We start from the raw sequence: 9,989 nt of genomic DNA on the forward strand, positions 1-9,989 counted from the left end.
ATGTTTTGACAATCCACTCCTTTTCACATTCGTCAGACATCAGCAAAACGCCCTGTGAGTGCGTTAGCGTCACTAGAATAACTAATTGGGGGTAGGAGTAGACCCTTATTCTACGTCAGAGCATATCAGTGTTTAGCTGTACAAAATTGGTTTTTTACTCTATTTTTGTCTCTCCCATGAGGCACCGCCTTATCTTAGCACTGTCCGTGTGGGCGGGAGAGTTTGTGTGCTCCAAGGAAGCTGAGAGCTATATCGGCGGTAGCATGGCTACTGGCAGGTCCAACCTAGCCGGGCAGGTCTCAGCAGAGGAGCCAGACAAAGTGTGCCTCACATCGCCCCGTCTTATATCCTATATCCTCTATATCCTATTCCCTACCCTCTCCTCAGTTACCATTCCTTTTCTTTCTCTAATTACCTTAAGAAACCACTGCCTTGTGGTTGGTCTCGGGAGGGATGAAGGCTAAGGGAGAAAACCTTGAAAGAAAATCTGGAGTGGGGCCCCAAAGGCGGTTGGAAGGCGTACTACGTCCCCTTCCGGCAGCTCCTGCAACCGAAGTGATACCAGACGTATTGGCTTGCCTTTGCTCTGGATATTATCATTTAGGTAGAGAGGGAGGCCGTGATGATCGGGAATTTCACGTGTCTTCATATTTACCGCTAAGGCTTGTAGCATCCTCGAGAGGTCACTTCAGCGACGTCCAAGGATTTCGGCACAACACGGGAAGAGGCAGTTACCGGTTATAAGCTCTATCTGATTGGCGTAATACTCGAGTGCCAGGGGCCACTTCCGACGGTGGGAGACATCATTGCATCTCATTGGACAGCTACCGCCCGCCTCAAGCTGGGCAGCCCCCAGCCAATAAAGTGCTGTCCCGCCACTATCCGCCTGCTTCACGGGGTGTGTGGAGCTTAGAAGCAATCTTCGACAAGCGGGTTGATATAGTACACCTACCAACAACAAAAATGAAATAATAAAGAAATCACTATTTCGTACTGCCACCTGGAATGTTAGGACCATGTGTCCAAGGTACACTGACGATGCCCAAGAGGTTTATTTCATCCGTAAGACTTCCGTAATTGACAGAGAGCTCCATCGTTTGAATGTTGACAACGCGGGGCTGCAGGAGACGCGGCTTCCAGACGCGGGCTCTATCAGGGAGGATAATTACACATTCTTCTGGCAGCGGAAGTCTCAAGACGAGCCAAGACTTCATGGCGTAGGATTTGCTGTTAAAAACACCCTCCTGGACTGTACTGTGCCACCATGCGGTGGAACAGAGCGAATTATTGCTCTGAAAACATGCTCCTCAAGTTGCACTGTCAACATCCTAAATATGTACGCTCCCACCTTATCATCCAGCATGGAAGAGAAGGATCTGTTTTATGATTTACTCAGCAACAGAATAGCCAAGGTACCTAGCACCGAGACACTGTATCTTCTTGGGGACTTTAATGCTAGAGTTGGATCTGATAGTGACATATGGCCAAATTGCCTGGGACATCATGGGGTGGAAAAAATGAATGAAAATGGCCAGAGACTGCTTTAAGTTTGCTACTTTTATGGACTCTGTATTACAAACACATATTTCCAGCTTAAGGATCAGCACAAGGTGTCTTGGAGACACCCGCGCTCTCATCACTGGCATCAACTTGACTTAGTCATAGCTAGGCGTACTGGTCTCAAAAATAAAACTTCCTGGCAGATTAAAACTGTGTGCCGGACCGAGACTCGAACTCGGGACCTCTGCCTTTCGCGAGCAAGTGCTCTACCAACTGAGCTACCCAAGCACGACTCACGCCCCGTCCTCACAGCTTTACTTCTGCCAGTACCTCGCCTCCTACCTTCCAAACTTTACAGAAGCTCTCCTGCGAACCTTGCAGAACTAGCACTCCTGAAAGAAAGGATATTGCGGAGACATGGCCGGGCAATTCAGGTCCATCCTAAACTCAAGCGCCTCTTCCAGCAGCTTTTTTTTTCACTTTTTGCTCATTGATATGCAGGATTTGGGTTCGGTGTGTTAATAAAGTCGATTCGAGCGTCATCCCGTTTTACATTACATACAGTACATTTTGATAGGCAAATCTGCTCACTGTCATCGAAGTATGTCATGTGACATGTCAATCTACTCATTACGATGTATAGAATCTCATGTAAGGTGCAAAATCAATATTCATTAGAGCTTATAGTATTTGCCGCTGACATTCCATTAGACTTCTTCCTTCACAAATCAGTTTCGGTTGCAATCTTGATATAATCGTATTGATTGAACGAATTGATAAACTGAGACTTTAAATTTGAAACATAATGTTGCCACTGCTTCCACACTCTAATACAGCTTAAAATTGACTGTCTCACTGCACCTTCATGCACCTCAGAGATACTAACTTAACTCCTATGATACAGCTTTACAACATCGCTGCTCGCTCACAATCGAGTCAGATACCAAAATTATACATGACACCTGTCACAATGTCACATATTTGATATTTCACTGGAACCCTGATATTCACAGAACGCTCGTGAAATGGTCATATGGGAAAATCCCTACATCATCACTTCCTCAGAGATGCTGTGTCCTATCGCTCGTGCACTGACTGTAACACCACGTTCAAATTCACTTAAATCTTGGTAATGTGCTAGTGTAGCAGCAGTAACCGACCTATCAATTGCGCCAGTCACTTGTCATATAAAGGCGTTACTGACTGCAGTGCCGTATTCTGCCTGTTTACATATCTTTGTATTTGAATATGCGTGCCTATAACAGTTACCTTGGTGCTTCAATGTAGTTATTGAATACTTATGTGTGATGTTTAAAGAGCTAAAAGAGAAGCAATGAAAGACTATCATAGCCAGTTTTGTTTGTTTGTTAAGAAGATGACTGAAAGTAAATAATAACGAAGCAGCTATATGTTAACAGTGTTGCTCAATGATATTCACAGGCAATATCATCCTTACTAATTGAGCGTAGACATAGTAAAAAGACGTAACTTAAAATGAAAGTGATTCTGGAAATTTCAAATTAAAGAATAGAATAAACAGACTTCACATAGTTCATATATGTGTCTATTCTAATAATTCTATTGCGTACTGGCTTGGTTCGCACTTCAGCATTGTCAACTTGTTGAAAGCCAATGGTTCCTTATTTGACTCAATGAATTTTCGTAGTAATTACAATCTTTTAAAAGAGGTCGCTTCCCATGTTCAAGGTTCTAGGGTACGTAAGTAAACGTTAATCTGAGATTGCATAAAAGTGCTACCTCCAGTAAATCATGTCGGTATTAACGATATAAGATAATTGCTTTCTTTATCCATTATTATTTCGTAAGCTGTTGTGTGTCAGAAATTTGTTCTGTTGCCACACGTACAGCCAAACAGTTATCTGTTCATTTCTGTGCGCATTATTGATCAGATATTGAACATACAGTGCCCAATTTGGCTGGCAACTGTGTTAATTAATTTCGATATTATTTCAGTTAGACTTACTGTGGATTCTTTGCATCGCTTGGTACTTCTTTTTGTATTTTATGTGAGTGATGGCACTGTTTTAAGTATTGAACCAAATACAAATAAGTAAAAGTGCAGAAGGAAAATAGGTCGTTTTGTAGAACAATTTGTACACTTCTCTCCAGTTAACACAAAAATTTCTTTGGAGACGACAGCCATGTCCAAAGTCAAATTCTTCAGACAAAAGCAATCACGGTCATACTACCGCATTAGCCAATTGGTAAGGGGGAAGTTTTACAAGGGGATTATGGATCACGCATTCCACGATTGGCAGGACCTGTTTAAGACCCAAGCAACACAAACTGTCGCTTGGGACGCCAAGTTGGGAGGGACGCCAGAGGCATCGCAGCTGTAGGATTTCTGTACAGGGAGTAGCACAATTAATAGTGGCCGTTTGGGGCCCCAAGCTGGGAGGGACGCCAAGGGCGCACAAGAACGAGGCTTGTACACTTTGCGTATCACAATTAGTAGTGAAATCGACACCGATTACAGCATGAGAGGGAAAAGTAGAGAGAGCGTGGCACCGAATGATAAGTCGCTTATGTGTGAAAATGTTCTTGAACAGGTCCTGACCATTCGTTTTCAGTGTCACCTGTGCCCACTGTAGGTGTTTTCATTTACGGGTTTGTGAAACACCCTGTCTACGTGCAACCTTTTCCAACAAGTTTGTTTGAACTGTGGCACAGCATAGCAACAGCAGTAAATGCAGGTACTGCAGACATGATTCAGAAAGCTGAAAGCTAACTGTGCATACGACAATGAGCTGTCATCACTATCCTGTTACTGTTACGGCAGTTGAAAATGTCTGTGGAAGCAGAGCCCTTCTCGTGCTGTCGATACATCTGACGCGGGTAGCCTTTTGCCCGGGTCATGCGATCATATGTATTCTCTTTCACGCCGATTGTTGGAATGTCTAACAATACCACTACTTGCAAAGTAGGTTAGAAATCAGATTAATAATGTTGCTCACGCAGCATATGTTCGCTTTATCGGGCAACAACAAAGTCATTGACTGTGGATGGTATCGTCAGAATGGAAATAATGAAGTCATTGCAAAAAAGTCATTAATTTTGGCACTTATCTTGAATGGATTCCCTCGTAGATTTCATCGAAGTTGCTATGACTCATCATGTCGATTCTAGGGTGATTCCACTTTGACTGCTAGAAGGTCTAGATCTGTATTTTAGTAATATTTGGAGACCTAACAAATGCGTTTTTCGGGAAATTCTTAATGATCAGATCAGAACAATGGTATGGTAGAAATAATTGTTCACTTGGTGTTCACGATCCACATTTTTATTGAACTTCTTGTAAATTCACATATACTTCTTAATTGTCACATCATCAAGAAAACAGTTTTGTATCAATCTTCATATACTTAATTTCCACTGTAACCAAACACAAGACTTGACTGTTCTTTTACAAAGCGAAATAACAACTTAACTTTTGCAAAGTGAAACAAAGGCTGCTCTGTGCGCATTCGCACCAAAACGGTTACAAGTAAGTCAAAGATTATGACAGTCTCATAGAAATGAATACACATAAGAACCATATCACTGCAATATATCGATACATCGGAGTACCTATACATTAATAAAACCAAATGTGAATATTCTCACAAAAATATGTCTGTTACTTTGCAGAAAAGTAGTACGATATTACTGGTATCGAGAACTGGGGTTGGAGTGCCGTAATGGCCACGTAAATAAAGAACTATTACAAATGGACACCATACTGGACTTGCCCCCATTAAATCTATGGGTTACAGTGGAGGCAGCAGCAAGGCGTACAGGTGGAAAACTGGAAGTGAGTGAAAACCCCCGGGGAAACCAGAAACCCAGCATTAAATAAAAATATAACGTCAGTTGGTATTTTCTACTGTCTGTGTAAGGCATTTCACTGTGAATCACAATATTCTCCTAAATAAACTGAGATTTTATAGAATTGGTGGTATAGGCAACCAATGGATAATTCCATGTGTAACCAAAAGAATGAAAAAAGTCGACTTTAATAATTCAAAAATTGCAGTCTTCGGACATCATTATCACCGGGGAGAAATCAAATATAAAGTTCAACAAGGCTCAATCGTACGCCCTCTATTGTTCCTCATGAGTAAAAGACATTTCGCCTGATATGCAACAAACTGAATTAGCTCTTTTTATGGGTGACACTAGCATTGTAATTAATCAAAGCATACAGAGAGCAATAGAACAAATAGTAACAATATTTTTCATAGGTTTAATTGACTGGCTTCCTGTGAGCAGTCTCCTCCAAATTTAAAACCATTCAACGTTTTCACTTCTGCACACGTAGAAGTGCTGCACCAATAATAAGTGTATGACAGGTTGACGATGTAGCAAATGGGTTGGACACTTCAATATTCTTCGGTGTCCATTGTGATGAGAATTAAAACAACACAGTGCACCCACATTTACACTTCGAATCACTGCAAATCTTGGAAGAGTCAAATAAGTACGTTGAGATGTTTTGCATATTCTTATTTAATAATGTTACATTAAGTAATGTTGTGGTTAACTCATCTTTAAGAGAGAAAGTCTTTATTGCTCAAAAATGTAATATGTGGTGCTCACCCACGATCATCTAGTATACATTTGTTTAAGGAGTTGGGTGTTATGACAACTGCTTCACGGTATATTTATTCTCTCATGAAGTTTGTTGAAATTAATCCACTGCATTTCAAAAAGAACAGTGTTTTACATAATTACAATAAGCGAAAAAGGACGTTCATTAGAACATATTAAGGTTTCTCTTCAGCACAGAAAGTGGTCCACAATGCAGCAATTAAAATTTTTGACGACTTAACAAGTGTTATAAAATGAACGGCACACAGTAAATTAAATTTTGAAAATAAACTAAAAAAGTTTCCTCTTGACAAAGTCAATTCCGTAGAAGAATTCCTGTTACTGTAATATGTAAAAGATAGTGAGTGGGAATAACTAGCACATATCTGCATGATATGCAATACTAACGCGAATTCTTTACAGACGAATAGAAGAACTAGAAGAAGCCAACCTCGGCGGAGATCAGTTTGGATTCCGAAGAAATGTTGGAACACGTGAGGCAATACTGACCCTACGACTTATCCTTGAAAATAGATTAAGGAAAGGCAAACGTACATTTCTAGCATTTGTAGACTTAGAGAAAGCTTTTGACAATGTTGACTGGAATACTCTCTTTCAAATTCTAAAGGTGGCAGGGGTAAAATACAGGGAGCGAAAGGCTATTTTCAATTTGTACAGAAACCAGATGGCCGTTATAAGAGCCGAGGGGGGTGAAAGGGAAGTAGTGGTTGGGAAGGCAGTGAGACAGTGTTGTAGCCTCCGCCAGATGTTATTTAATCAGTATATCGAGTAAGTAGTAAAGGAAACATAAGAAAATTTGGGGTAGGAATTAAAATACATGGAGAAGAAACGAAATCTTTGAGGTTCGCCAATGACACTGTAATTCTGTCGGAGACAGAAAATGACATGGAAGAGCAGTTGAACGGAATGGACAGTGTCTTGGGAGGAGGATATAAGATGAACATCAACAAAAGCAAAACGAGGATAATGGAATGTAGTCGAATTAAGTCGGGTGATGCTGAGGGAATTAGATTAGGAAATGAGACACTTAAAGTAGTAAAGGAGTTTTGCTATTTGGGGAGCAAAATAACTGATGATGGTCGAAGTAGAGAGGATATAAAATGTAGACTGGCAATGGCAAGGAAAGCGTTTCTGAAGAAAAGAAATTTGTTAACATCGAGTATAGATTTAAGTGGCAGGAAGTTGTTTCTGGAAGTATTTGTATGGAGTGTAGCCATGTATGGAAGTGAAACATGGACGATAAATAGTTTAGACAAGAAGAGAATAGAAGCTTTCGAAATGCGGTGCTACAGAAGAATGCTGAAGATTAGATGGGTAGATCACATAACTAATGAGGAGGTATTGAATGGAATTGGGGAGAAGAGGAGTTTGTGGCACAACTTGACAAGAAGAAGGGACCGGTTGGTAGGACATGTTCTGAGGCATCAAGGGATCACAAATATAGCATTGGAGGGTAGCGCGGAGGGTAAAAATCGTAGAGGGAGACCAAGAGATGAATACATTAAGCAGATTCAGAAGGATGTAGCTTGCAGTAAGTACTGGGAGATGAAGAAGCTTGCACAAGATAGAGTAGCATGGAGAGCTCCATCAAACCAGTCTCAGGACTGAAGACGACAACAACAACAACAACAACAACAACATCTGCATGGCTTATTTTCTTTACTATATAAAGAAACAGCGCCTCTTAGCGATCAGCGTGTAGGCATAGTTACATTGTGATTTGTCATGTGAATATAGAATGACTCGTTCAGCATAATCACAATTTGTCATGCAAATGATCTATACGATGTGAAGCTAATTAACTAAACCAGGTAAGACCGTCGAACAGAAGTTTTTTTTTTTTTTTTTTTTTGGTCATCAGTCTACTGACTGGTTTGATGCGGCCCGCCACGAATTCCTTTCCTGTGCTAACCTCTTCATCTCAGAGTAGCACTTGCAACCTACGTCCTCAATTATTTGCTTGACGTATTCCAATCTCTGTCTTCCTCTACAGTTTTTGCCCTCTACAGCTCCCTCTAGTACCATGGAAGTCATTCGCTCATGTCTTAGCAGATGTCCTATCATCCTGTCCCTTCTCCTTATCAGTGTTTTCCACATATTCCTTTCCTCTCCGATTCTGCGTAGAACCTCCTCATTCCTTACCTTATCAGTCCACCTAATTTTCAACATTCGTCTATAGCACCACATCTCAAATGCTTCGATTCTCTTCTGTTCCGGTTGTACGTTACACATAATCACAGGTTTTTTAGCTTTAGGCAATAACTGTATTGGTAAATTCATTATACAATTAGAGTAAAATATTTCATCAAGCACTACTCACAGTGCATGAACGTAATTTCTTGTATAAGTCAGATTATGGTCTAATCCTGCATTAATTCTGTTTAAATTCAAGTTTTAGCAAGTCACTTTCATTTGTTGAAATACACGACACATAGCACAGTGAGACTTACCTTTTTAAATTCGAACGGGTTTGGCTATTGTCCAGTGTCGTTTGAAAGCATACTAAGCTTTTTCTAAGACCAAATGAGCACTTTGGTCTTAAATGTCGTTGTAAAATACATCCCGCAGTTGTAATAACATGCATTTAAAAGGTATGGCCTAGTAAAATCAGCTGGTGCTTTTTGAAAGAAGGGGTGCTTTTGAAAGAAGGAACATTGTAGGCGTACTAAATTTTACTCTAGGATTTTAACTTCATTCACGTAGGGAACATAGTCTCGTGAAATCGGATGAATCTTCTTGAAACATTCTGTACACTGAGTTTCACCTTCCTGTGTAAAGTTTGTTTTTCTAGATTAGAGGCTGTGCCTAGCTGATATACTGCCCCGTAGACTTATATGATATGGCGCTAAACATTCTTTTAAACACTTAGTATTCGATGAAATGAGCGATTAAGCATGATTTAGTAATATAAAAAGTTGATCTCATATTGGTAACATAACTCATATTAAGCATCAACATTAACCAATTTAAAAGGTCGGTGATAATATCAAAAACCTGGTCATGACGCAGAAATATCGTCTCCGCATAGCTCTAAAAGTTAAGAAGCTGAGCAGAAATCCTCAGCCAGCTAAGTCTCCTAAATCAGTGAAGTTCTCTTCCAGGATGAAGGGGAAAAATTTGAACGTCGCCTTCTTACTCTCTTCGCAACTCCAGCAGATGGGGCCTGAGCGCAGTCTCTTAAGCAGCGTTCCGGCTCAAGTATCAAGATAATGTTGTCAGCCCTGCGTCTCTCCCCAGCCGAGTATTAAGCTGCTCAAGAGGCTGTAATCTACCGAAACTCATTTGGACAGATGCTGGAGTTCATCAAGAACCCTTTCTCAGGAGTAAGAGGGGGGGGGGGGGCTAAGGTCGCTGTCGCCTCCGACAGCCAACTGGCAGCCGCGACTCTCCGTATTCTGCAACACCACTGATAACAGTAACTTACAACACGTATAATAGAACAGTATATGAAAAGCATACAGAGCCTGATAGACAGGATGTCTACTGTTTTTCAGAGGATCAAATTCATGACCTTTTCGTGTCTTGTTCATTACCTCTTTAATTATATCTATGACCTATCGAAAATATGTGTGGTACAAGGACAAAAACATTTTTTATAAATCTGAACACTGTTGAAATGAAAGCTAAGTGTAACAATTGTTATATCACTTATATTGTGTGTCATCATGAATCATATAACTATGTGTGACTTGTAGTGTATTCATCAAAACCACTAAACCCTCACATAGGATGGAGTACGACTATTTTCAGATATATTTGTCATCACATCAATTAAAATACAAATAGTTTTAACATAGTAATGCAGTGAAAACTTATAATTTTAGTTAAGACAACATAACAATTTTTAAGCTACAAAATGTATGTGAAATGTTAAACTTCAC

This window comes from Schistocerca serialis, chromosome 2 (assembly GCF_023864345.2).
Source record: "Schistocerca serialis cubense isolate TAMUIC-IGC-003099 chromosome 2, iqSchSeri2.2, whole genome shotgun sequence".
NCBI lineage: Eukaryota > Metazoa > Arthropoda > Insecta > Orthoptera > Acrididae > Schistocerca > Schistocerca serialis.